This window comes from Coregonus lavaretus (genome assembly GCF_964263955.1).
Source record: "Coregonus lavaretus genome assembly, chromosome: 36".
Lineage (NCBI taxonomy): Eukaryota > Metazoa > Chordata > Actinopteri > Salmoniformes > Salmonidae > Coregonus > Coregonus lavaretus.
The window spans coordinates 29,133,816-29,155,824 of record NC_140023.1 but is presented as its reverse complement, the minus strand read 5'-3'; the positions used below and the strand labels follow the sequence as shown (position 1 = coordinate 29,155,824).

General features: G+C 39.4%; 1 protein-coding gene across 1 annotated transcript in view; it reads left to right on the top strand.

Moving 5' to 3' along the window:
• LOC311110564 (phospholipid phosphatase 4-like) overlaps positions 1 to 22,009 on the top strand; it is a gene marked incomplete at both ends in the record, with an annotated part of 189,376 nt that overhangs the window by 74,175 nt on the left and 93,192 nt on the right. The window lies entirely within an intron of this gene.

Sequence of the window (22,009 nt, the reverse complement as noted above, 5' to 3'; positions counted from 1 at the left end):
CTCATCATTTTCTTGGAACTGTCGTTATCATTATTTACACACTGCAGACATGCTGTGAGTATGATTCAATAAGTGGTTATAATGCAGGCCATACCATGTCTCACATCCTGTGGGAGGAATAGTAGTTGCTAAGATTACGTCTACTGGGGATCCGTATAATACGTTTTATTACATCATCCTCATTTTGTTCTTCATATTCACCATGTTTTCACCGTTATCCTGAATCTGTGTTTTATGATGACGGTTTTTTGCTCACACTGTAAACGAACTACAACTTATGAAGGCTTTATATAGCATACATAAAGTCATCAGAAGTACGACATAAATGCTTCACACGTCATCTACAAGCTTATGTCATACTATGTATAAATGGTGTATAAAGTGTGACATAACAGTGATGTTTTCTAATGGGGACTTTATGTGAAAGAAATATGGTAGGCTGCTTTTGTTGTGATAACTGGTCTAATGTGTGGGAATGAAGCCAGTGAGTTGATATGTCCATTTTATGGGGTGCTAAGCTGACATATGCAATTGTTTTAAGATGGTAATACTATGGTCATTTAGCAATTTGATTTGGAATTTTAGGACCCCTTTAGATATCACAAAAAAATTAAAATTATGATTTGATAAAATATCGATTTTTGCCTTTACTACTAAAGCCCATAGAAATGCATAACATATTCATAAATCGCATAAAGGACAGTCAAAAAAATGAATCATAAGAAACAAGGTTTTGAAGTTTCTGTCCTGAATCTAGGAGATATAAAAAAAACTCTGGAAATAAATAAATAAATATATATATATACATATATATATATATATATATATATATATATATATATATATATATATATATATATATATATATATATATATATATATATATATATATATATGTATGTGTGTGTGTGTGTATATATATATATATATATATATATATATATATATATATATATGTGTGTGTATATATGTATGTATGTATGTATATATATATTTATATATAGGTATGTTTTTACAAATATTTAACCTCTTTTTTTGGGTAGGCACAAAACTACCTTCATACAGTACTTCCATTCGTTTTTTTAATCCGGTACCGGTTACCTTCAGACGAATCCCGTGACACTTGTGGGGATCGTAGAGCAAAACGGAAAACACATTGGGTAACACTTTACATTAAGTGTACATTAATTAATATGTAACTAAATAGTAATAAATGTATTTATAACAGTAGTTACATGTAATTACTATGTAAATACTATGTAATTACACTGTAATAAGGGTTTAGCGCTATAGGTTATTACACAAGTGGAACAAGGATATGTAATTACAAATCAGCTTGTCAGAGGTTATTCCGCATGTGTAATTACTCATGATTTATGTATATGTAATTACAAGATGTCTTGTTCCAATTGTAACTAACACGTTCTGTAATTACACTTTTGCAGTCTCCTGTGTAGCACCATGTTAACAATGCATCCTAATATGCAAGCTTGTTACATGTAACTACATAAGTCACTACCACCTAAATAAGCTAGGCTAGCACTCCATCAGCTACTGTAACAATGCACACCCTATCACTACAGCTTCAGCTATCTTATTATCTTATTATTTGGCTGAAAGGATGTACTGAATTAAATGTAAGAGCAATGTATTTACAATGGATATGCATGTAACTATAATGTACCTTCCCAGGAGCAAAAACCTACAGGACGGTAGCTCTCCAGGAACAGTGTTGGGCAGTCCTGCAGTAGGGTAAACCTTTTTATTACAATCATTGGGAAAATACACTTCAATGTAGAATAACTTTTGTTACAGCACCTAAGTGTAATTACAATGTACTTTCAATGCAATTACACATTTCACAGGATATATCAAAATGTCAGTTATTACAATGTTGTTATATAGAAAAGTATCATAGCTACAATGTTTCTACACAGGAACAAGCAACTTAATGTAAAGTGAAACACATCATGAATTACTAATGTAATTACTATATAGTTACTATGTTGCAACGATGGCAGACTGTATTGGGTCAGTACTTGTAGTTGTGATCAATGGGAATCCATCTCAATCTAGGATTCCAATCTTGTTTGTGTGGTTGACTGTCTGGAAATTGTAACCCAGCCTATTCAGAGACCCAACATACGCTCTCCAGCAGTCACTCAGAATGGTGGAACCACTTTGCACATGTCTGATTATAGTGATTAAGGTTTCCTGTGAACGGCCATCTGTTGTGTTTGACTTCCATCATCCCAGACACCCAACCCTATCTTCTTCACATAGGCCCCATCCTTCCACGATTGTACTGAAAGATAGGAACAAGTGCATATCGTTATTTTGTGACAGGGAGTTGGCCAGTGGTTAGTCACGCCTTGGAATGGCGAGGGATCAGTAAATCCATGGGAACTAGCTTAATATCACTTATGACACAAGCTAAGGTCTGATGGGTGAAGTTGTATAATGTTGAAAGAGATGTATTTATCAAATAATTCAGTACATGAAATGGGTAAGCCCTCTATTTTTTACCCATATCAGTATATCTACTGAGGAGTACTTTAAAAGGCAACTGAGTACCATAAATTAAATATATCAACAAATTATCTCTCAGTTCCCAAACCCAGATTATGAATGTTACTACATCAAAGGAAAATGCTATACCCTTCTCTTGTGCGAGAACTATCACAACCAATCTCTGTAGAGAACGTGACCCAATTTGGAAACACTTCGTCCTCTTGAACCTCCTCAGAGCTTTGTTGCAGACCTTCAATAATGAGAGGTAAGACAAATGTTAGTGATATGAGAAGACTTGAGTGTCCCAGGGAAGCATGACCATCAACTTCTATAGTAGGGTCACCGAAATCAAATCTCACTTAGGGTCCCAGCTCGTCTTGAGCTGACACAAAATAACTGAGTTTGAGTTTGTCTGTTGTTGCCATTTGCACTGTAATGCACTGTAAACATTTTAAGATTTGAAAAAACATTCAGCCTATATTCAGTCAGCAAAACAGGCTTTTTAAAATTCAAACAAATTGAGTAAACAAAGTAGTAACTGAAAGATTGATTATCAAAATAGTTGTTAGTTGCAGCTCTGAAAATAGAACTCAAAAAACATCTGTAACAGATGTTACTTCGTTTCCCTGAATAGTGTAGGCTCACAAGAATAATAAATTAGGCCTGCCACCATGACAAGTAACCTAATTACCTGTGGGAAACACTGGTTAGGATGCGTGGCAAAGCAAGCTAAATGTTGAAAATCTTGGAGAGCCCCTTTAAGCTGAAATTTAAGTCTGATTATTAAAAACACCCTTTTAAGTGAGCAAAACCTTTCCTCAGAGTCAATATAGGTAAACAAAGCTGGTGGCTTTTTCAGAGACAAAATTGCTCATAATTCTGTGTTGATCGACAACTATAACAATCACAATGCACCTCTCACTTTTTTCAGGCTTTTCGTCATTCTTGTCAGGGTCCTTGAGCTCCGTGCAATGCCATCCTCTATAATATCAACTTGCCTCAAGTGTAGCGCCTGTGCAAATCTGCAATAATGCACCAAAGAAATTAACAAATCAGATCAATAGTATATGACAATAGAAATAGCCACGATTATACCCACGATATGCCCCAGACTCAACCCATTGAGACCCAGCTTTTGGTAACACAACCTTAACTTGCCCTTAAACCACATTCTCTTCAGCCTGGAGAGACCTGCTCGCCATACCTTGCTCCACTTCTGTACTAACCTATGCCAAGGAACACTAACTAATATGTAAATACTTAGCAGAGAGCCCCACACTCACCAGTACCTTGTGTATAGTTGTTATGCTTACTGTTATTGGGGGTTGAAAGAGCATGGACTTTCTGTGGGTGACAGCTATTAACACACAAAGTGGTCAAAATGATGTATTTTCTGACCTTGGCAGGTCTACCACTAGCCCAACTATTTAATCATCAATGAAGCATGCCATCCCAGTGTTAAAACAAAACAAAAAAGTGTTAGGGATTTTTTGGAAGCCCTTTTGGGTAATGCAGCCCCTGATTGTGATCCACTTTCTAAAAATGTCATTATCCATAACTTTCTTAGTGTGTCAAATTCATTAACATACCGATGAAGAAATGTTACCCAGTCCATAAGTGGAACCCAAGAATGGCTAAACATTGAATCCTTCCGGATGGAGCAGGAGGGAGTCTGATGATGCCTCCTCTTGTTTAGACAAATCCTGCAAGGAAACATTTACATTTAATTCAGACACAGGTGTGTGTTTTAGAGACTGAAACTAAGTGATAATTGAAATGGAACGTAGGCTAAGTAATTCAATTCCATTCTACTATGATTATCAATGAACTTTTTCAGTAGCAGTAGGAATACATCCACATTGTTGGAAATAGGAGAACAAAAGCTTTCCAGACAGACATGAAACATCTTGAGTGGTAGGCTGCAGGCCAAAGGTAGACCAGAAGGGTATGCATCTCCTAAGCTCTTCACTCGCTCTACATGGGCTTGCAGTCCAGAGTGTCCAGAGTTGGAATGCAGCCTGGAAACAGAGGAGTGTGAGCCCTTGTAGAAAGACTGGAAATCAAATTTCTCGAGCAGCACATACACAATTATGAAGGACACTGGCCTCTGGAAAGCTTAGATTATTCTCTTCAAAACATGTTCATAGCAACAAAAAAAAAAAAATGTGTTAAGGCTGGTGAAATAATATATGGGTCAATGTCAGAGGAGGCTGGTGGGATGAGCTATAGGAGGATGTGCTCATTGTAATGGCTGGAATTGAATAAATGGAACGGTATCAAACATATAGAAACCATATGTTTGACTCCGTTTACAGCCATTACAATGAGCCCGTCCTCCTATTGCTCCTCCCAGCAGCCTCCACTAGTCAATGTCAGCCCGGCCTGGCACTGGCAGTGTACATGCCTAGAACCTATGAGACCAGCTAACTAGGCTACATACAGCTCAAGATGAAAGTTAGTTTCACTGTACATTTATATATTCAAACATTTCTTACAGTACAGTACTCCTCATTTCTCTAGGCCAGTTGTAACATTAACTTACCATATGTATCCATATTTGAACGCATGCCAGATCACTTCTTGAGCAGGCCTTTCTTCTGGGGGTATTTGATAACCTTCCTTTTTGTTCTGATGTTTTTTGCAAACAATCTATCACTTAGCACAGGAGCCATGTTCAATTCAAAATCCTTGGTTCAGGTAAAAACAGTATTGAATTTGGCCGCACACGTTAAGAGTTTACATTTGTGTCCAGCTGGAAATTGTAGAAATTGTAGTGAAATACCCACGTGCAGGAAATTGTAGTAATGTTACTCAACAAAAAAAAAATGACATTCACTTGTTCTCATGTTGTTAAATGACATTGAGGACAAAAGCGCAGTGACAGTCAACGTTGACCAAGGACAACCAAGGTAAATAAATAGCAAGATATTAATTTAGTTAACATTTTGAATTGAATTTGTCTTGATAATTGGTGGATTTCATGTGACATCTCAGTGCAAATGAGACGCCTTTTGTGGGACAATCTCGTTCTCGGTCCCAGCCTGTCATTAGCAATATAGCTAGCTATCTAGCTAACGTTAGCTAAGGACTAAGTGACACAGCTGGAATTTAGCTGGTTTACACAAACAGTAGCTAGCTAGTTTTATTTTGCGAATTATATTATCTTCACTTGGTTTATTATCTAGCTAACAATGTAACAGACGCAAAAGGTATGTTAATCATTGCCATAGCAGGATAAGCCAGTTTGCTGACAGTGGTTGCTAGCCAGCTTACATTGGTTACCCAACTGTCAGCTAACTTTTTGATGTCTAGCTAACTACAGTAGGTAGCTAGCTAATTACATTATAATAGCATGAGCTAGGAGCCTGGCTATTGCTTGGCAATGTATATCAATTTTCCATGTTTAGCCTGGCTATAGCTTGGCCATGTGTAGCCGAATAGAAGCCCCCTCAAATAGTCTGGATCTAATTTAGATGTCCTTCATAAGCAAATGTAAAGTCACTAGCCTGTACAGTAGCCTAGTTAGCTAGCTAGCTAGCAACCTCCGTTTATAAGCTAACAAAGGTTAATGTTACTAGCTAGGCTAATCAACTGTCAGTGTGGTGCTAGTTTAGGTTAGCTTAGCCAAACCGTTTGCTGGTAGTAACTGTTAGCTAGACAAGCTGGCTGCTTTAGCTTGCTAGCTAGTTGTATGCCATTGCTCTAGCCAGTTCATTAGAAGTTGTTACCAACATTGTAGTTACTTAAGAAGTGATATACCAATTTCCACATAAGTAATAACCTAATACTACAAACATGATATACAATGTAGACATACAGTAATAGCTCCTATGTGATAATATATCTGTAATTACATATGCATTCCTACAGTAATACCTGATGCATGAATATAATTGGCCTTAGAAGTATTATGCAGTGTTGCACTTGTAATAACCATAGCTAGAATGAATACCTGCAATTACATAAAAGTATGTTTTAGTACCTTTTTAGATGAGAGCTCACTAGACCCTTAGTGATTTTGAAAACCATGTTTGTATGTCCCACACATTTATAATAGATTCCTTTTGGAGTGCGTGACACATTTTTCAACAGTATGTTGGATTACACTGAAAATGTGTTCTTTGTTCATCCATAGAATGTAATGTAAAATGACTTACAAACAATGCAAAAAGGTGGCCTCATCAGCAGAGGATGATGCCATAACCGAAGTGGTGGATGTCGAGATCCCTAAGAGGTACAGGTACCAATTAATGGTAAGTATTGCTTGATTCATCATAATTTTTGGTTCCAGTAGAAACAACAATGCAATTATTTTGGGGAGAAAGTTAAATATCTGACCCGACCAAAGCACTAGACTCTGTTGGCTCTTTGATATTGTTTATGTGACGAGTCTGTAACATTGACACTGCAAAGTGCTAGCTAGCAGGTAGAACCTCTGTAAGTAAGCTTCAGTTCGGATTTCAGTTCAGAAGTGCGGCAACAATTATTTGATCAGAGAGGGTGGTGGGAGCCTCGCCCCATGCAAATACTTATACCCCTATTACACCAAGAACCAGAGTTTTACCCTGTATATTTTGAAGTGGGTTTAACCCATGTCAGACCCATTCATACTAAACCTACGACACAGGTAATAAGCATGCAGGGCCGTTCATGGAAAATACTTGTTCAGCACACAAGTAGTGCTGTTGCGATTGGACATTACTGACTATGGGTCAGTGAACACAGATCGACCCATACAGACCAACGGCTCACCCATGTTTTACATGTGTTATTTGGTGGGCCTTAAATCCATCTTGATTGTTTGTGTTTTGAATATTGCGGAGGAAAGAATGGTTATCCAACCTGTTTATGTGTATCACAGATCTGTGCATCAGCCAGGCTATATACTATAAAAAGGACAGACTGGTCCACGACTTAGTGGTTGGGAATCCCTGCTGTAACCAATCATCTGTTGGCTGGCATTAGCCGGAATGTTCTCTTTGTTTCTCCCTTTAGGACAAGGGGGTCAGACTCCCTCCCTAGGACAACCAAGTCCTGCCTCATCTGTTGGTCAGTGTGTTTGCATTGTTGAATGACATCTTTAAACAATCGTTCTGTAGAATATCTTATAACGTTGTGACGAATGCCCTTTGTTTGAATTTTTGTGTCTCTATCAAGTCCCTCTGACCATAAAACTGAAAAGTTGAAAATTGAGGAGCTGAAGATCAAGATCAAGATGGAGGCTTTGGAAGAAGAGTGGGACTTCCTCAGCAAAACTGTTAACCAGTTGAATGGTAAGATAATGTTAGTAGTCTGTTTCCATATCTGTCTGGGTTTTTGCCAACATAATTGCTGTCAAGCCAACCCAATTTGTCATTAAAGAAGAGAAGGTGGCTTATATCACAGACAGTCACTGATAATGACTGTAACCAATCATCTGTTGGCTGACATTAGCCTTATTTCCTTTACTGTAGGACAAGGGCGTCAGACTCTCTCCCTAGGACCAAGTCCTTCCTCTTCTGTCTGTAAGTTTATTTGAATTGTTTAATGGCATCTCTAAAGTTTTGTTTTAAAGTAAGGGACAGAGAACTTTCACATATAATAAGAGTGATAGTAATGATGATGATAATGATGGTCGCTACGAGTTGAACTCTAGAGCTGTGTCTCTAAACCTTACTAGCTGTTAAATAATTCCTCTGGTATTGTTTTCTCAGACAGTATTAAAGAAGTCTTCCTAAGTGTCTTGGTTTTGTTAGGCAAATATGACTCAGTGTATCCGACATGAACACAGCTAGTCATGAATGTGTCATTTCACATTACAAAAAGGGCGGGCCAGGGACGCAAATGCATTCATTCATGATCCAATTTTGGCAGAAATGTGCTGCCTGTGTAGACTACTGCCTGATTGGATTGGCTGCATTCATGCAGAAAGGAAATTAGGTAATCTCATGGAGGTATTATAATAAGTGTGCTTGCTGAAAGCAAAAACACTTGTTATTCTGCATACTTAATATTATTATTCCTCTTCTGCCCGCTTTCTGTGCTCCCTATCTACTTTTAAAAAAATGTTTAAACTATTGTCACCACTTCAACTGTATGCAGTACAGGGTTACATGCTATTTCCAGCTATGACTTTTCTTCTTGATCTCCACATTTTATTACGTTACAGCCAATTGATTAAATAGGTTTTTTTCCTCATCAATCTACACATAATCAAATCAAATGTTATTTGCCACATGCGCCGAATACAACAGGTGTAGACCTTACAGTGAAATGCTAACTTACAAGCCCTTAACCAACAATACAGTTTTAAGAAAAAAATGGATCAGTAAAAAAAAATAAAAAAAATAAAAAAAAATTAAAGATACTCCATAATGACAATTTACTACTTTTAGTTTTTATGTTACAGACCTTTTAATACCCCAAAAGCTCAATTTCCCCAACATTCCGAACTGGCCATTGTTAAGTCTGCTGAGTTCTATCTCTTGTAATTTCAAATTAAAACAGCCCCTGAGTACTTTAAGGGCTGCGTAACTCCCACTTAGTTCTTTCTTTCTTTCTTTCTTTCTTTCTTTCTTTCTTTCTTTCTTTCTTTCTTTCTTTCTTTCTTTCTTTCTTTCTTTCTTTCTTTCTTTCTTTCTTTCTTTAACTACCCTAAATACCCCAACTGCCCCAACTACTATAAATACCCCAACTACTAATGAATGGAATTCTATGGGAGAAATGTTTCAATTGGCACATGCTCATTGTTTAAGCTAGATACTTTTTTTATCGTTCCAGAGCCTTTAAGAGTCTTTAAAAGAAAAACTAATGTTTTTCTCATTTGGAACCATTAACAGAATCGTTGAGGAATCGGATCGTTAAGTATAGGAATCAATTACATATTATCAATACCAAACCGTAGCGTGTGTGTGAGTGCCAGTGAGTGGGAAATGGAGGGATTCGATTCAATGCTTTGATAGCCCTATTGTTTAATTACCTGAACACAAATCATGTGGGGAAACATTACTTGTTTAGCAGGTTGTGGCGTGTCGTCGGCGGGCTGCATGCACCGCACAGTCAAGTTCAACAATCATTATCTTCATGTGTAACTGGAAAAGGTTTGTTGTGTAACATATGACTAACTCTCACTTTATGTTTCAGGGGACAATGTTGACAAGAAGTGCAAGTCAGACAACAGCTCATATTTTTCAAGCTCAGACAGCTCGTCATCTACTGACAGTGAAAATGAAAAAAGAAGAAGAAGAAGAAGAAGAAAAACAAGAAGGGAGAAAAAAGGAAACGGCTACATGCAGAGGTATGTGTCATGACACTGCACAAATTTAGACAATGCATTCATTGAAATCACAGAACAGCAGACACTTTTGAAGTGTTTAAAGGTAAGCTAGCACAATCAAGCTGTCATTTGACATGTATATTCATGGAACACTAATGAAAAAAAGTTTCAATTTAAAGTTCTTTCAAAATTACCATAGAGTAGAAATTGAACAATACTTGCCCACACCCACGGAAAATCCCAAGGTCAAGTCGGAAAGGCCTGATGATTGTAAGGGGAACACAAGTGGCCAGCTTCCTGTCTCTCCCAGCAAAATTACTACATTTTACAATTAAGGTCATACGTCTTTAAATTGCTGTCAGCTATTTCAACAAAATCATATTATAGCCTGCATACATGTCAATACACACAGTACCTACTGTTTATGACAACACATATTCCTGTTAATTTACTAAAAATCCGTTTAAAGTGCAGCTAGCTAACTCCTGCACAAGCTAGCTGGCAAAGGGGTGTTAGATTGTACACTTTGAGATAGCATGAGTTAGCCTTGTTACTTTGCTGCTTGGGTTACCCTCCTGTCATAAAATAGTGCATTATTGGTAGAGTTCTGAAATAAGGTCCAGATGCAGTAGAAAAATATTAGGGACAATCTAAATTTGACCTTTAAAACACTAAAATAAATGTCAACTGCTTAGGGGTTCTGTGACCTACGTACATTGTTACTTTGTGGATATTGTAATGTGGAACCTTGTCTTTAAGGGCAAGTTTTAGGCATAATGCACATGGACAGTTGTCACTTTATGGCTAAAACACACCAACTGGACAGTTGGCTGACTGCTCCTCACCCCACATAGGATAGAGCAGACAGGAGTTAACCACAAAATCATTATATAAACACGCTGTTCACACAGCCCCAATGTTGAGTTATCACATAATTTGAAGAGTTTGTTCTGTGTCTGCACACGAGTAGACCCGTCTGGCAATTTCCATTACCTTAATTGGGCCCAAAAAAAACCTGGCAAAAGCCATTTGGCATATTTGATATAGCTTAAAGTATTAAATGAACAAATTACCTGAGTAGTAATAGTAATTATGTTATTAACAACATTTTAGTTATATTGGAATTGCAACTGTGTAATTACATGGTAAGATTGTTTAGAGCCATAGGTTATTACACAGGTGGAACAAGGTATGGGGGAGGGAGGACTCAGGGAGAGGCGTCCTGTAATAACATGTGTCAAACTGTAATTACATTGCAATTACTATTTACCTACATTGTTGTTACTAAGAGCATTACTATGTAGTTACTATATAACATGAACTTAAGGATAAATGTTATCATGTTTTCTAATTAAACATCCTCAATCATTCTGTACATGCTTAAGTTGATTTGGTTTTCTAGCTTAAGCTTTATTTGAGTTATGGCAGAAGGAAAGATAGAAATATGTATGTTTAGAATAAATGCTTTTGTTTTCAGATTTCAGCAAGCACATTAATAAATTGCTTTATGTTTTATATGTTAACAGCCAAAACCCCGGACGACATATCAAAAAAGTACAAGGAGGTCCTGGCGACCTACAAAAAGAAGGGAACCATGTCCGCTGCTTTCCACAGCGTGGGTGTGGATCGCAACACTGTGTCGATGAGTGCCCCTCTGGCAGAGATCATGCTAGTGGCTCCGGAGTTCCTTCGTTCACAGCCAGCATTTGACAGCTCTAAAGAGACGCTCAACCAATAAGTAAGAAGGGTCACAAAAATGCAACAGCAGAGGTGAGCGATGCTATAAAAGAGAAGAAAAGATGAGTAATGAACTGCTCCCTATCACTTATAAGTTCAAATAAACGCTGATTATGCACACTCATTCACAAACACACACACACACACACACACACACTGGGTAGAGAATATGTAAGAGTAAGATACAGTGTGTTCCCGCTGTAAAAATGTATTTTTTGAAATGAGGTACAAGAAACTGCTGCATATCACCTATAAACGTGATTTATCCTTAACTGTTAAGGATGCAGCATGTTCTGGCTTCTAAACAAAAATAAACAAAATATTGTTCTCATCTGTTTCCTGAGATTATGTGAACTGCACAAGGAACCGCTCCTTTCTCCATGTCATCTATAATGATGATGTGGAACCGTTGAGGATACAGTGTGTTAAACATTCCTGGCAAGTCACACTTTTGTTTTGTATGTGAAATAAAGTACACATTATGTTTACATCTTTTACAAGAGCCCTCCTGTCCTCCTTATTTAACTAACCTCTTCTTCTCTATCATCACCATGGGCAGTCTGCTTTCTCTTCTTTGTAAAATACTTTTACAAACTCATCTGAAATATAGAATGTGAAGATTTTGTGTAAATAGAGTTTGTATTGTCTATGCAGATAGCAAGCTAGCTTTGCTTTACTCTGCTAGCTAGCTGCTACAATGAGTTTGCGGTCAGAGTAAAGCTTAGCTAGCTTGCTTTCTGTGGCATATATACAGTATATAACCTAATAAATTAGCTAATTATTAAGATAATCGTGACAGCAAAAGATGAGAGAGGGGTTTGTGTTTGCTTGATTCAACTTGATAACTTAGTGCTAGCAATCTCTACCTAACTGTTTGGCTACTCTTGCTGTCCTTCATTTGAGCTGATCAGCTCTCTCACTCCCCACCCATCCACTGTATCTCCTCCGCACCACGCTAACTGTGGAAAATGACATACAGTGAGGGAAAAAAGTATTTGATTCCCTGCTGATTTTGTACGTTTGCCCACTGACAAAGAAATGATCAGTCAATAATTTTAATGATAGGTTTATTTGAACAGTGAGAGACAGAATAACAACAAAAAAATCCAGAAAAACGCATGTCAAAATTTTTATTAATTGATTTGCATTTTAATGAGGGAAATACGTATTTGACCCCCTCTCAATCAGAAAGATTTCTGGCTCCAAGGTGTCTTTTATACAGGTAACGAGCTGAGATTAGGAGCACACTCTTAAAGAGAGTACTCCTAATCTCAGCTTGTTACCTGTATAAAAGACACCTGTCCACAGAAGCAATCAATCCATCAGATTCCAAACTCTCCACCATGGCCAAGACCAAAGAGCTTGTAGATTGTAGACCTACACAAGGCTTGAATGGGCTACAAGACCATCGTCAAGCAGCTTGGTGAGAAGGTGACAACAGTTGGTGCGATTATTCGCAAATAGAAGAAACACAAAAGGACTGTCAATCTCCCTCGGCCTGGGGCTTCATGCAAGATCTCACCTCGTGGAGTTGCAATGATCATGAGAACGGTGAGGAATCAGCCCACAATTACACAGGAGGATCTTGTCAATGATCTCAAGGCAGCTGGGACCATAGTCACCAAGAAAACAATTGTTGACACACTACGCCGTGAAGTACTGAAATCCTGCAACGCCCGCAAGGTCCCCCTGCTCAAGAAAGCACTGTCTGAAGTTTGCCAATGAACATCTGAATGATTCAGAGGAGAACTGGGTGAAATTGTTGTGGTCAGATGAGACCAAATTCGAGCTCTTTGGCATCAACTCAACTCGCCGTGTTTGGAGGAGGAGGAATGCTGCCTATGACCCCAAGATCACCATCCCCACCGTCAAACATGGAGGTGGAAACATTATGCTTTTGGGGTGTTTTTCTGCTAAGGGGACAGGACAACTTCACCGCATCAAAGGGACGATGGACGGGGCCATGTACCGTCAAATCTTGGGTGAGAACCTCCTTCCCTCAGCCAGGGCATTGAAAATGGGTCATGGATGGGTATTCCAGCATGACAATGACCCAAAATACACGGCCAAGACAACAAAGGAGTGGCTCAAGAAGAAGCACATTAAGGTCCTGCAGTGGCCTAGCCAGTCTCCTGACCTTAATCCCATAGAAAATCTGTGGAGGGAGCTGAAGGTTTGAGTTGCCAAATGTCAGCCTCGAAACCTTAATGACTTGGAGAAGATCTGCAAAGAGGAGTAGAACAAAATCCCTCCTGAGATGTGTGCAAACCTGGTGGCCAACTACAAGAAACGTCTGACCTCTGTGATTGCCAACAAGGCTTTTGCCACCAAGTACTAACTCATGTTTTGCAGAGGGGTCAAATACTTATTTCCCTCATTAAAATGCAAATAAATGTATAACATTTTTTACATGAGTTTTTCTGGAGTTTTTTGCTGTTATTCTGTCTCTCACTGTTCAAATAAACCTACCATTAAAATTATAGACTGAACATGTCTTTGTCAGTGGGCAAACGTACAAAATCAGCAGGGGATCAAATACGTGTTTCCCTCACTGTACAGCGCTTGCGCACTACACCCTGCAAAATATGTAATAATATTGAAAGTACATAGTAATTACACTTAAAGGTGCTATAACAATGTTTTTCCTAGATTGAGATGGATTCCCATTGATCATAACTACAAGTACTGTATTGGGTGTCTGCCATCGTTGTAACATAGTAACTACATAGTAATTACTTGAGTAAGTCACAATGTCAATCAATCAATCAATTTTATTTTATATAGCCCTTCGTACATCAGCTAATATCTCGAAGTGCTGTACAGAAACCCAGCCTAAAACCCCAAACAGCTAGTAATGCAGGTGTAGAAGCACGGTGGCTAGGAAAAACTCCCTAGAAAGGCCAAAACCTAGGAAGAAACCTAGAGAGGAACCAGGCTATGAGGGGTGACCAGTCCTCTTCTGGCTGTGCCGGGTGGAGATTATAACAGAACCATGTCAAGATGTTCAAAAATGTTCATAAGTGACAAGCATGGTCAAATAATAATCAGGAATAAATCTCAGTTGGCTTTTCATAGCCGATCATTAAGAGTTGAAAACAGCAGGTCTGGGACAGGTAGGGGTTTCGTAACCGCAGGCAGAACAGTTGAAACTGGAATAGCAGCAAGGCCAGGCGGACTGGGGACAGCAAGGTGTCAGCATGCCCGGTAGTCCTGACGTATGGTCCTAGGGCTCAGGTTCTCAGAGAGAAAGAGAGAACGAGAGAATTAGAGAGAGCATACTTAAATTCACACAGGACAATGGATAAGACAGGAGAAGTACTCCAGGTATAACCAACTCAGTCACTTAGATTGACCGGTGCGTCAATCACCTCTAGTGGGTTAAATCCTAGTTTGAACCTTACTTTTGATGCTCTACTGCCCTATTGTTTACCTACTGCTACTTAGCCTTGAGCATTTAGCTTATTGTTCATTTTAGTTCTTACTGCCATTTCATTATTGTTACTTGTAGCACTTTTGGGGTAGCATTGTATTGTGTAAAGCCTGTGGAACCTGCTTTTATGTTTATTGTGGATTGTGTTGATTATGACTTATTTCCTTGAATTTGTTCTCAGAACCATACTACTACATCATTGTTCTCTGATTTATGAACTGCCTAAAATAAAATAGTGATCAAAGAGAAGTCCTGAATCCGAGTCTCTCTGACAGATAATTTCTTCCATTGAATTCTGACTGGTAGGGTAGGTTTATGCTATTAGTATTAGCTTTATGTCATCAGATACTGTTATGTAACCCTTTATAAAGCACAGCTTTTTGGCGAATTTGGCAATGTACCCTATACAGAGAGCTGTTATGTCACACTTTATACACCATTAATTCAGTATGCCATACGCTTATAGATTATTTGTGAAGCATTTATGTAACGGTTATGATGACTTTATATGCTATATCAAGGGTTTATAAGTTGTAGTTTGTTTAAAAAATATGTAGAAATCAGTGTGTTCCAAGCCTGTGGTCACCACAAGACGACAGAGATTAACACTTACATCCATTTAAACTTTGATGGTATTTGTTTTAATTCTAAAACAAGCAGTGGTGTTTGCCGCTATTCCTTTGTACATTGGGGAAGGCCTGGAGGAGCCAGAGGCACAACAGAAACCATTAAGTAAAAACGTTTCTACGAAATCCAATGAGAGAGAGAGAGAGAGAGAGAGAGAGAGAGAGAGAGAGAGAGAGAGAGAGAGAGAGAGAGAGAGAGTGAGAGTAATGTTTACTGTTAATATTTATTGTTTATTTCACTTTTGTTTATTATCTTCTTCCCTTGCTTTGGCAATGTTAACACACGTTTCCCATGCCAATAAAGCCCTTAAATTGAAATTGAATTGAATTGAGAGAGAGAGAGAGAGAGAGAGAGAGAGAGAGAGAGAGAGAGAGAGAGAGAGAGAGAGAGAGAGAGAGAGAGAGAGAGAGAGAGAGAGAGGCTCAGTGCAGTACTTAACAGCTCTATAACATAGCCCACAGAACACTGACACGGTTTTATCAGGACAAAACACAGGACAATCAATCAAGGAAGTAGAGAATATTGGAAAAAGGAGGCTATTATTCTAACAAGTTATATTAATTTAGGATAGAGCTGTGGAAATGATGGCTCAGTCTTGGCGAAGCGTTAAGTTTCAACGGATCTCCCATAGCTATACCTTTTTAATAATATGAGTTGATATTTCATTAAACAATTATGTTCAAACAACACTAATACAATTATATCTGGCTGCTGATATGCATCACTCAACCAAAAGTATTTCACAGGGTTCTTATAATACCAAATACATGGAAACATTTTTTTAAACAAATATCCCCTGAACAGGCATTTAGTGAGAAAATGGTTTCTCAACTGAGGCTGAAATGAGACAGAGCTGTGGCAATATAGTGATTTCAATGACTGATATGGTTAATCATCTCAATTAAATCTACAGTCAAACTACTATGTTACCCCTACTCACTTTGCTATTTTATAATATATAAATAACCTTACTGTTGTACTTGCCTTTCGTCTTCTCTTACTAACACTGATTTTGCTCAAAGCTGCTTTATTGAGGAAAGTTGTACTTACAATGCTTGTTATATGTGCACAGCAAATTTGCAAGTGTTAAAATCTCAGTGTTAAGGTAAAAAAAAAAGTGTTGTGAGTGTTATATCTGAGTGTTGATTCTAGTGGGGTTAACGCCAGTGGGATGGAAATTGAGACAACATGCGGTGAATAAATTAAGTGTTATTTGAATCACAGTGGAATCAACACTGCGTGGTGTTGTTGTTACTCAACTATCATTTCCATTAACACTCTCAGACTGAAAAAGACGTGAGAGGGGCCTCATTATCGTTCTTCCCAGAATTCTTTGTTGCAAGATGATTTTTAGAAGAGTTTGTTTTAATATCCATGTTTCTGCATGCACATTGATTGATTCATTGATGTTATACTATACAAAAATAAATGACTTCAATTTTTCTCAACTAATCCAATCTGTAAGGGGTTGGACTTATTGCGCCCGTTACTGAGATGGTTGTTCCAGTTTAGGTGGTTTAAATAGTCTTGTTTGGCAAGTCCTTCACCATAGCAGTCATTCTGAATGCAGGTTGTGGTTGATAAAATATTCCAATTGATGGATATTCTCCATCTGGCTGGATTCTGATAAGATTTTACTAATCACTTCACAAATCAGCGTATTGTGACTTGCAGGTCTGATGTGTCCCATTAGCAAATAAAGGCCTTATACAAATGGATAACATATGGTCATAAAGGGTTTACTTAATTCAAACACATTCACTTAGGCAGTCACTTGGTGAATGCTTTCGTAATAGATAGTATTGAATGCAACAACCATGTCTCTGTCACTAACAAACACAGTCATGGGTAGGGATGTGGCGGTCACGAAATTCCGTCAGCCGGTGATTGTCAAGCAAATAACTGTCGGTCTCACGGTAATTGACCGTTAATTAACATAAACACATTTAGCACCTCCTGGTTTCCACACATAGCCTACAAGCCACTGATGCAGACCTTTGGAACATCTACATTTAAAAAAGTCTAATAAAAAAGTATAATAAATCCATGTAATATAGCCTACACCTTCACAATAAATCCATTATTTATTTTAGACAGGGCTATATGTTTTGATTTTTCATACATTGTAAGGCTGCATGATGCGACTCTAATGATGATTTGAAAAAGAAGCTGGAAAGGCATGAGCTCTGCTTTGTTTTTTGCGCAGGCTGTACACACTTCATCAGTCTCTCATTCACAATTTGACAAGCGCTTGATAATGTCTCGAATTTCCCGGCGGCATCCCCTTTGTGTGGTCATAATGCACCCAAAAAAAATCCATGCCTTTTGCGGCCAGTGGCCGTTGTGCCCTTGGCCCGGTGTGCTGCGTTGTGCTCTTCTCCCTGAGTGCTGCTTGCTCCAAAGCCCCTCTCACTCACATGGCTCTCCATCACGTGATCGGGTCTTTCTCACAGGCTACAAGTGAAGACAGACACATCAGGGATGCAATTGCGTGTGTCCTTATCCAATTCTGTGGTGCATATATAAGATATTTGAAGAACTGTCTACATTTACTTTTCGTCAGCCAACAAGATGAGTAGGACTAACGAACAGCAAAAGCACTTGCCTATGTCAATCTACTATCCCCCATAGTACAAAAGTTGACCTATTCTATTCTGTGCGAGAAATAATATTCCAAACATAGTCTGGGACAGTTGTGGGATGCGATAGATCCCAAATTAATAAAACCACTAGCATCAAAAAACCTTTTTTACGCAATGTGGCTGATGAAACAGATCAGAACGTTTAGCTTAAAATGATGATAAACTATTAGGCTATTTCTTCACATTATAAGGGCAGCAATGCGCACATGGCAGTAGGCTATAAGCGCGAATGTTCCATTAGCGGGAAAACACCATTATCAAAAATTACCGCAAATGCGATTATGCATGTAATGCTTTTATTATAAATGTGCATTTTTATGGTGATAATTATCTTCCCCAAAGTTGAAACACATGCGCTGCTTATGTATGCCAGTTAGGCTCTACACCCCTTGTAAAGCGGATTAATGTGCTTAATTTAAAGAAGTTATTTGGCCACTTTAGTTGTCATACAATCCTTATCAAAACATATAGTCCTATGGGCTAGGCTAAATGAGGTGTGCGATTATGATTCGAAAAAGTCACCCAAAAAAAAAGGCTTTTTTTCTTGCCTTACACTGGGTATCATTCACAAGTGATAATATATCATTTGAAAGTGATAGGCTAATATTGTCACCCATCAGACTATTCTTGATTTAAATATGCAAATAAGGCTTGAAGCTGCCCTTCAATATTAAAACAACAGGACATTGAGTCTATCATTGTTCATGTGGGATTCAATGACATTATGAAGGGCAGCTCAGAATAGCTGAAAATTGATTTTAAAGAACTAATTGGGTCACTACTTGACACCAACAAACGGCCCATAATATCTGGCCCTCTGCCCTCCCTAGATCGTGGCATTGAACGGTTCAGCAGACTTTTAGCCCTCCATCACTGGCTAAGAGACTATTGCAGCCCTGAGGGTATAACATTTATTGACAATTTTGATACCTTCTGGAAACAAAGCTCGTATTATAAGGATGATGGGATCCACCCAAATCATTTTGGTTCTTGGATCCTTTCACAGCATTATAAGGCTGAATTGAGACAATGACTTATCAATGACCCAAGCCCTGCTCATTTAATCCCTACCATTTTGTCACTGAGTTGTCAGACACACAGACACACACAGACACGCAAACACAACATGTGGCATTAGCGCCGAAGAAGATGGCAGCCGTTTTACAGCCCTCTAACCAATTGTACTATTATGTGTGTTTTTTCACATTATTTGTAATTTATTCTGTACATAATGTTTCTGCCACCGTCTCTTATGACCAAAAAGAGCTTCTGGATATCAGGACAGTGATTACTCACCTCGTATTGGATGAAGATTTTTTCTTCAACGAGTCGGACGCAAAGGATATCCTACAGACACCCGACGAGGCCCAAATCCACGTCATTCGCATGAGAAAGAGACAGAGCTATCGTGGATGTAAATCTGGGGGCCTTGTAAGGATACGACGGCGAGCGAGTAAACTGCCTCTTCCATCAATCCTGTTAGCCAATGTTCAATCATTTGAAAATAAATTAGACGACCTAAGATTACGGTTATCCTACCAACGGGACATGAAAAACTGTAATATCTTATGTTTCACCGAGACGTGGCTGCACGACGACATGGATAACATACAGCTGGCGGGATATACGCTACATCAGCAGGATAGAACATCTGACTCCGGTAAGACAAGGGGTGGCAGTTGGTGCATTAAATCTAATACTAAGGAAGTCTCAAGGTTTTGCTCGCCTGAAGTAGAGTATCTCATGATAAGCTGTAGACCACACTATTTACCAAGAGAGTTTTCTTCTATATTTTTCGTAGCTGTCTATTTACCACCACAAACCGATGCAGGCACTAAGATTGCACTCAATGAGCTTTATAAGGCCATAAGTAAACAGGAAAATACTCATCCAGAGGCAGCGCTCCTAGTGGCCGGGGACTTTAATGCAGGGAAACTTAAATCCGTTCTACCTCATTTCTACCAGCATGTTAAATGTGCAACCAGAGGGAAAAAAACTCTAGACCACCTTTACTCCACAAACAGAGACGCGTACAAAGCTCTCCCTCGCCCTCCATTTGGCAAATCTGACCATAACTCAATCCTCCTGATTCCTGCTTATAAGCAAAAACTAAAGCAAGAAGCACGAGTGACTCGGTTAATAAGGAAGTGGTCAGATGACGCAGATGCTACAGGACTGTTTTGCTAGCACAGACTGGAGTATGTTCCGGGATTCTTCCGATAGCATTGAGGAGTACACCACATCAGTCACTGGCTTCATCAATAAGTGTATCGATGACATTGTCCCCACAGTGACCGTATGTACACACCCCAACCAGAAGCCATAGATTACAGGCAACATCCGCACTGAACTAAAGGGTAGAGCTGCCGCTTTCAAGGAGTGGGACTCTAACCTGGACGCTTATAAGAAATCCCGCTATGCCCTCTGACGAACCATCAAACAGGCAAAGAGTCAATACAGGACTAAGATTGAATCGTACTACACCGGCTCTGACGCTCGTCGGATGTGGCAGGTCTTGAAAACTATTACAGACTACAAAGGGAAGCACAGCCACGAGCTGCCCAGTGACACAAGCCTACCAGACGAGCTAAATCACTTCTATGCTCGCTTCGAGGCAAGCAACACTGAAGCATGCATGAGAGCATCAGCTGTTCCGGATGACTACGTGATCAAGCTCTCTGTAGCCGATGTGAGTACGACTTTTAAGCAGGTCAACATTCACAAGGCCGCAGGGCCAGACGGATTACCAGGACGTATACTCCGAGAAACTGGCAAGTGTCTTCACTGACATTTTCAACATGTCCCTGACTGAGTCTGTAATACCAAAATGTTTCAAGCAGACCACCATAGTCCCTGTGCCAAAGAACACTAAGATAACCTGCCTAAATGACTACCAACCAAGTGCTTTGTAAGGCTGGTCATGGCTCACATCAACACCATTATCCCAGAAACCCTAGACCCACTCCAATTTGCATACTGCCCCAACAGATCCATAGATGATGCAATCTCTATTGCACTCCACACTGCCCTTTCCCACCTGGACAAGAGGAACACCTACGTGAGAATGCTATTCATTGACTACAGCTCAGTGTTCAACACCATAGTGCCCTCAAAGCTCACCACTAAGCTAAGGACCCTGGGACTAAACACCTCCCTCTGCCACTGGATCCTGGACTTCCTGACAGGCCGCCCCCAGGTGGTAAGGGTAGGTAACAACACATCTGCCACGATGATCCTCAACACGGGGGCCCCTCAGGGGTGCGTGCTCAGTCCCCTCCTGTACTCCCTGTTCACCCATGACTGCATGGCCAGGCACGACTCCAACACCATCATTAAGTTTGCCGACGACACAACAGTGGTAGGCCTGATCACCGACAATGATGAGACTGCCTATAGGGAAGAGGTCAGAGACCAGGCCGTGTGGTGCCAGGAAAACAACCTCTCCCTCAACGTGATCAAGAAAAAGGGACTACAGGGAAAAAAAGTGGACTGAGCACGCCCCCATTATCATTGACGGGGCTGTAGTGGAACAGGTTGAGAGCTTCAAGTTCCTTGGTGTCCACATCACCAAGCATCCTGACTGGTTGCATCACCCTCTGGTATGACAACTGCTCAGCCTCTGACCGCAAGACACTACAGAGGGTAGTGCGTACATCCCTGTACATCACTGGGACCAAGCTTCCTGCCATCCAGGACCTCTATACCAGGCGGTGTCAGGGAAGGCTCTACAAATTATCAAAGACTCCAGCCACCCTAGACATAGACTGTTCTCTCTGCAACCACACGGCAAGTGGTACCGGAGCGCCA